The sequence below is a fragment of the Antechinus flavipes genome, chromosome 1 (assembly GCF_016432865.1).
Source record: "Antechinus flavipes isolate AdamAnt ecotype Samford, QLD, Australia chromosome 1, AdamAnt_v2, whole genome shotgun sequence".
NCBI classification, from domain to species: Eukaryota; Metazoa; Chordata; class Mammalia; order Dasyuromorphia; family Dasyuridae; genus Antechinus; species Antechinus flavipes.
The window spans coordinates 302,700,722-302,708,485 of record NC_067398.1 but is presented as its reverse complement, the minus strand read 5'-3'; the positions used below and the strand labels follow the sequence as shown (position 1 = coordinate 302,708,485).

The following is a 7,764-nucleotide window of genomic DNA, read 5'->3' as shown; positions in this document are numbered from 1 at the left end:
CTTTTAGCTCTTTAACAGTAGGGCCCATGTCTCTCTTACCTTTCTATTTCTCTCTATTTACTTATTGAACTGAATTGCTTATCGAAGCAATGTGACACTGAGTTATTTGCCAGGAACCATGTCCTTGGAGACAGGAAAATGCGCGTAAAACTCTGAGCTAAGACCTTATCGTGAACAAACAATACATCCTAAATTCCTGAGATAAGATAATGTGTGTCCCAAGAAATCGGTCATCTCCGCCCAGGAACTAGATAACGAGTATGCCCCAGGATGTCAGCCACACATGTGGTCTGACATTCTTCTCATTGCAACCCCCAACTCAGAAATCATATTTAACTAGACCCTCTTCATTCAATAAACTGAGACTTTGTTCCACCTCAGCTCGTCTCCCTCCTCATTTCTAACCCCATCCCTTTTCAGGCAATAGCCTTACAGGCAAATGTCCACCTCGAGACCCACACTTTGATGACCTGCTGGATGGGTCATTTGGCGCCCAAACGTGGGGCCCCGAGGCTGGACATTTGCCTGGCAGATTAAGAAGAATTTCGTCCGGACCCGCTACGAGACCGCTCCACAGAGAGCCCTGCAACTGACCGCTCCACGGAGAGCCCCGCAACTGAAAGGTGAGTAAGCATCTGCTGCATTCATGGGGACTAGAAAGAGGAGTAAAAATTCCCCGTCAGGGATCATTGAGATCTCTTCCAAGTCAAGTCCCCGTCAGGGATCATTGAGATCCCTTCTGTCAAGTCTATCTACCCCCCACTTCCCAAAGAAGGGACTCCCCCCGTAGAAAGCAATCTCACATACCCTGTCTTCCCCGCTGCCGAACCTAAACTCCCTGTGAAAAATAAAAGTGAAACTCAGGATGCCCTTAGCGCCTCAGACGTTGCTGAATTAGGGCCGCAGGGTATATTCCACCTCCTCACAGCTTGCCTCTTCTTACCGCCGATACTTAACCCCCCTGTCGCCCCGGTCATTGACCTCACCACAGCTAAGCAAGACTTAACTGAAAAAGTAAAAAACCTTCGAGAAGTCCTAGACTTACAAACTCAATATTTACAAATGACGAACAAACTCTCAGCATTACAACAATCTTTACAAAGAACTCTCTCCCTCCTTGTGTCAGGGTATCAGAGACAATTACCCAAAGCAGTGAGACCCTTGAAGAATAAGAAAAACCCCCCCTCACTCACAAAAATTAAAAACCCCGCTCCTGCACAGCTTGCTTTCCCTGTGTTAAGAAGCCAGATGTTTTATATGTGGTAACTGTGTAGTCTGTGTGATGTGTGTTCTATGTTCTGTGTGATTTGTCTGTTTTATTGGTTGGAAAAATTTTTAAGAACAACGTTGCAACTATGCTTACTAAAACGGAGCTCCATGTTTGTCTGTGTGTGTCTGTGTTAAAAGGTACCAAGCTTGTAAGAGATAAGGATTCAGCCTCTGTGTTGCAGGTTTAGAGAATATCAAGAAGTTTGAAAAATCTTTCTCTCTCTCTCTCTCTGTCTCTGGCTGACTGCAGCAGCCTGTGAGACAAAGGGAGAAAGGGGAGAGAAAGGAAGAAAGAAAAAAAAAAGAAAAAAAAAGGAAATGAAAAAATAGATTGAAAGGGATTTGGAATTTCGGAAAGTTAAAATATGTATATAGAAGACCAGTGTGCTAACATTTAAAGGAAAGAAGTTTGAATGGAATATCTAGACATTCTCTGTGAAGGCAGAGAAAAGCACTAAATGGGCTTGGAAGTTCATAGAAACCCCTTTTGGATTCTGAAATGGGAAAAGGTGAAACAAACTTCTCTCTGGGGGTGGAGGTCCTGGAAAAAGCCCCTAGTCTGTTTTTGCTGATTTAAAAGCTTTGTTAAGTTTTAAGAACAATGATTAAGAAATTTGGGAATTGGTTGTTTGAAAATTTGTTTGTGATTTTAAAACTTTTAACCTGTTGTACTAATTTTGTAAGTACATGGAATTTAGCTATTTTAAACGGACAGAAAAGGTTTTTTTTCCCCTTGAAACAAAGCCTACTAGAGTAAAGAGCAATAAAATTCAAGCTTACCCTGGCCTGGGCAATAAAAAGCTCTGGAGATAACATGCTAATAGCTGTTAAAAGAAATGTGGTAAAAGACAAAACTTTTAAAAACAGCTGTATTAGTTTGATTCAGTTTGTTACCTTCTGAAATATATTGAGTTATTTGTTAACATAAGTTATACTTTAAAACCAGCTCTGCTGGACATGTGTGGGTTTTTTTTTGGAGGTATGGACTATTCACTATAGTGTGAATCTTACAGGTTTTTGAAGAGAAAATGTAAGAGGAATGCAGGTGATTTAGGAAGGACTGATTTGTAGGGAAATTAGAGGTTTGCATGGTTTTAGGAAGGTGAAAAAAAGACTTTTGGGAGTAGGTGAAGAGGTGGGGGGAGGAAGCCATCCACCTCCACTGTCTTCTGCTACTTTATAGTAGCATCAGGAGCATCTGATAGGAAAGTTCTTTAAGGAGATTGTTCAAATATGTAGCCAGGAAGAAAGAGAAAGTTGGAAATGGATAAATTTGGGAAGAAACCTGATGTTGGGAAACTGATGGGCTAAATCTTGAAAAGGATCCCCATGTAGAAAATCGAGTGGGGAACCTGAGGAAGTTTTTTCTAGGGGGCAGGAGTGGGGGAAGGGTGGCCATGTGGAATCCTCTCCTCCCCTCACCCCTCTAGAATGTGTTACTGCTGTTTTTTTTCCTTATCTGATTACAGCCAGTTCAGCAAACTTTGATTTTTTAAGGACATGCTTACTTTTAGGTTAATTGATTGAATATTTGTTTTTTTGATACATAAATGTTTTTTGGTTAAAAGAAAATGGTTGTAAATGTGATCCATACTTTGGTACGAATATTTCTAAAAGTTTAATTGCTATGTTAAAAAAAAAAAAACCTTCTTGAATTCTTTTATGTGGAATTGGGTCTTTTGTATAAGTTTAAATTGATTGTATTGGGTCATCCTGAGGTTATTTAAAGGGCCTCTGAAAATAATAGTTTTTTCCTTTGTCCTTTTGAAAATGTTTTTGTTATGGACAATATGCAATTTGGGATATTTTTTCTATGTATTGGGTATTTTAAAAGCAAAATGATTTGTATGTATAATGTTCACTTATGTAACATCTACCCAGATATGATAATTGTTCTAAGTTGTGAACTTACTGAGACGAAATTTCTTTCTGTTATTACTACAAGGTTATGATAAATAATTGTTTAAGAGTTATCAGAAATTTGATTAATGACATCTGTTATTGGAGGTAAAAAGTTTTTGGCTTAGAGTTAATTAGTTAATGCTATTTGGGAGTTCTAAAGCTCCACCCTCTGACAGTTACTGGGACAATTGATTGATAAGCTGTTAAAACTCAACTGCTTATGTTATGTTATAGTTATGTTCTTGCATTTTTCCTTCTGTAACTGATCTCTCTGATCAGAGCAATGGTCAGTAGAACTGTTAATGCAATTCAATTATGTCATGCCTTGCTATTTTCAGTCTGGTTATATGTAATCATTGCATCCTAAATGCTTGGGCAACTGAGTATTTCGCCTAGTCATCCGTCTGTTACTGGATATTGATGTTTTGTTCCTTTAAGGTTTCTACATGATAAGTGGACAATTAACAGAGGTCTGTAAGACTGCAGCCATTTGCTTGGCCTGTAAAGCAAACTCGTCTCTTCACATAGGAAACTGCCGGCCAATTTATTTTGGCCTCCTCATGTTTTGCAGCAACCTGATGAACTGAGTCTATCTGAGACTGATCTAATCTTTATTTGCTAGACTTGTGTTTTTGTTCTATATTTTGGTCAAATTACAGATATTGGTTTGCTTCTGGAACCTGGATCAGCTTTGATTAGCTTTGATTGTCACCACGGCACACACCCACTCTGCAAGGAATGAGAGCCTCCTATCACTTCACAGCCTGAAGCAGCAGTTTGTACATGAGACCATGGACTGGACCCTGCATCGAGTGTACTTTGGACTAATATAAGGGACTTTGGGAATGGTTGATGACTGACTGTTAAACCTTGCCTGGATCATCTATTACTGTGTGTTTAAGATTTGGGATGGGATTTGTTAAAAACTCTGTAACTGTTGCTGTTATGTTTGAGGAATTTTTAGGAAATGCTACTGTACTAGTCTGTTATGTATAGGGATTTTGATTCACTCTTGGGATTTATATGGGGAATGGTCATTTGATAATTCCTTTCCATGAGAAAAAAAAGGGGAGGAAAAGATAGAACATTGGGGAAACCGGTATATATTTTTTCAAAATACCTGAAAGAATGGGAATGCCTAGTTCCTATTCACTTTGCCTTAAGCACTTTTGCCCCACCCCCTATCTCACTAGTTCAGATTGAATTTGGATGCTTTAGTTTTAGAATCCCTTATTTTGTTAAAACCTCAACATCAACGAGCCTGGTGCAGCTTTACAATTTTCTACCATGGTTATGAATGACCCCTGGTATCACAGATGGTGGACTCGGTTGAAGTCCCCCTGTGCCGGCTGTGGGTGAGCCAATGACGGGATTATTGTGGCCCCATATTTCAGGAACATCATACCCTCTGGCTGCAGGAACACCCAATGACGGGATTATTGTGGGCCCATTCTCCATAAGCACACCCCGGAAGTTTGATGCTGGGGTGCTGGGACGGATGCCGCCCACATAGCCTAAGACAGGGGTCCTGCCTTTTTCCTGGCCTTTAAGGTCGGATTATTTGGGTACTGAATATGGACACTGGCCACATAGCCTAAGACAGGCCTCCCACCCATATATAAATAAAAAAGGGGGACATGCCAGGAACCATGTCCTTGGAGACAGGAAAATGCGCGTAAAACTCTGAGCTAAGACCTTATCGTGAACAAACAATACATCCTAAATTCCTGAGATAAGATAATGTGTGTCCCAAGAAATCGGTCATCTCCGCCCAGGAACTAGATAACGAGTATGCCCCAGGATGTCAGCCACACATGTGGTCTGACATTCTTCTCATTGCAACCCCCCACTCAGAAATCATATTTAACTAGACTCTCTTCATTCAATAAACTGAGACTTTGTTCCACCTCAGCTCATCTCCCTCCTCATTTCTAACCCCATCCCTTTTCAGGCAATAGCCTTACAGGCAAATGTCCACCTCGAGACCCACACTTTGATGACCTGCTGGACGGGTCAGTTATTGGGTATGAAATAAATAATAGGGTTCATATTCTGCTTATAATACTAACAAATGAGACTTTCCATAAGACACTTGACTCATTGTCTTAGTATCATCATTTGTAAAATAAGGTATTTCACTACATCAGTGACTTTTAACTTAGGACTCATAGATAGGATTAAGTACCAGATTCTGGGAGAGCAGTTTGGAATATGAAAAGCCCATAAAAACATTATTGTAGTCACAAGAAGTCCTTTTATTTCAAAAAGAGGCAAATGGGCTGATCAAGATCTAGTTTTCAGCTTTTGAGTGAAGGGGATCATTTAAATAGCAGAGGTTAAGATGGAAAGAAATGTTAGAACCAACACTCTTGACACTGAAAATCAGATATCAAGGAAAAATTATTAAAGAAGAATCTTAAAGATACCTTAACATTTCTGGCCAGAAGCCGGTCCCATTCCTCTTTGGGAAGAGGGAACAATGAGTATAGAAGTGGGGGAACCTTTATATTTGCTCATGTGATGTAGCCCCTCCCTTCAGAGAGCAGATTGGTCCATTTTATCCATTACAGTCTTTCTGATATACCCCCTACATGTTTCCCCTTAATATGTATAAAACATGTCCCCACTCCCTCATCATACATCCCATGTTCCAAAATGGCAGAAAACTCCTCCTCTGGGATGTGTTGCTTAATATTCAATTAGCTTATTAAGTAGGTGCAGTAGTGATTTGGTCAAGAGAGGTCATTGACCCCAACTAGTTTGGGGTGGATGGGCTATTATCTTCAGTTTATGATTTTCTCAAAACCATAAGAATCTTTTTGATTGGCTGAATCTACCTGTGCCTTCATAGCCCCTGTTAGGATTCTTAAAAGGTGCTAAGTAAGTGAAATTGAGGAGACAGTGGTTAAATCTAGTTTAACATTGATTTAATCCTACAACAAATAATGGTTTCCTAGTGATATAATGATCAGTGTATACTCAGTGTGGGATATATAAGGAGGAGGTCTCAGGGCCAGGAAGGACAAACCCACTAAAGGACAAGTCCACTAGAGGTCAAGCTCACTAGAAGAAGCCCACTAGAAGTTTTCTGAGCCTCAGCCAGGATTCAGTTGAGCAGATTCACAAGCCAGAAAAGACAGCTTCAGCTCTGGGAACCAAGACTACAGAAGGCCTCTAAGAAAAACTAGCCAATCCCTAAAGGAAGGAGATAAGACTTTGAAGGAGATGATAAAGGATTTGTACTTTAACTCCTGGCTGCATTTGGGGTGATTACACTGAACTGAAACTAAGGCTGCTCCCAGAAGCTCCCCAGGAAACCTGCTTCCAGAGAACTTTATATTTTAGAGAATATTACAGCCTCTTCTCCCAATTCCTGGTTTAATCAAGGCTTCCATTGATCACTTAATTGTTCTGTGAATCCTAACTTTCCTTAATCTCTCATATTCTGAAAACCTCTTGGTCAGTGGTACATACCATCCCACATTACCACAAAACTGGTAACACTGTGGAAACCCAACTTTTCAGCATTTCTCACAAAAGTAAAGGCAAGGTCTAGAGAGTTAGGGAGCAGTTAGGGAGAGTCCTAGTTGAGAACAAACTCCCATGCACATTATGTCCACATTAGCAATTATATGATGGGAGTACAGGAAGAGGGATATGTTAATACAGGATAATGAGGGTGCTTTGGTCACAAATATTACTTGTACAGCAAGAGTATCTGTAGTGAACCTACTTTGGGAAAGGCAGAGTTTTTTATCTGCAGGGTTGTTACTGATTTGGTAGATTGAACAAGTCTTGGTCACGTTGACAAGATAAAATAGTCCCTGAAATGCCTATCTTTGCGTGGGATAAGGTTGACAATGGGAACAGAGTGGGCTCAATTAGAGTTCATATCATTCCTGATAATGGCTACACCATGACAGATAGATTTCAGGAGTTCCATGAATTTGGACTTGGAAAAGTTAAATCTTTATTTTCACTAACCCCTTAAGCAAAATTTTGTATTTCCTTCAATTATTTAAGCATATTATTCTGAGAAGACTGCCAAAGGGGCTCATCTCATTAGAAAGGTTAAGAATTCTTATTCGAGATTGCCTCTATGATCCTTTTAGCTTTAAATCTATGACCCTAAAACTAAGAATTCTTATAGTTGATTTGAGCTAAGGTCACTAATCTATGAGGCCATACATCTAGTTATCTTGCTCATTTCTCATGGCTATAAATATATACCAATCTGCAAATGCAGAATGCTGAAGACACATGTAAGAACAGCTCTATCTGCCATTACAATGCATTAAATCTATATGTTATAGATGTTGGTCCACTATATTCCCCTATCCACCCACCCCCAAACCCCACAAGCTGGGGGCCATGGTTAAAGAACAATCTCAGTACTTCTTAAGGTTTTATTTTGAGCTGGAGTGTAAAAGGTTACTGTTTTAGAGATTTATTTTAAAGAAAATGCCACATTACCATTGAGAAGAATATTTAACTCCCTTACCTACCCAATTATTTGTATGTAGAGTAACTGAATACAATGGAAAATGCACATTCAAAGATTCTTGAAACTCTGCCAAGCAATTTAGCAGTCTT

At 39.7% G+C, this 7,764-nt stretch overlaps 1 pseudogene; it reads right to left on the bottom strand.

Moving 5' to 3' along the window:
* Positions 1-400: 400 nt before the first annotated feature.
* Positions 401-7,764, bottom strand: part of LOC127545420 (FAST kinase domain-containing protein 4-like) — a 72,516-nt pseudogene continuing 65,152 nt past the window's right edge.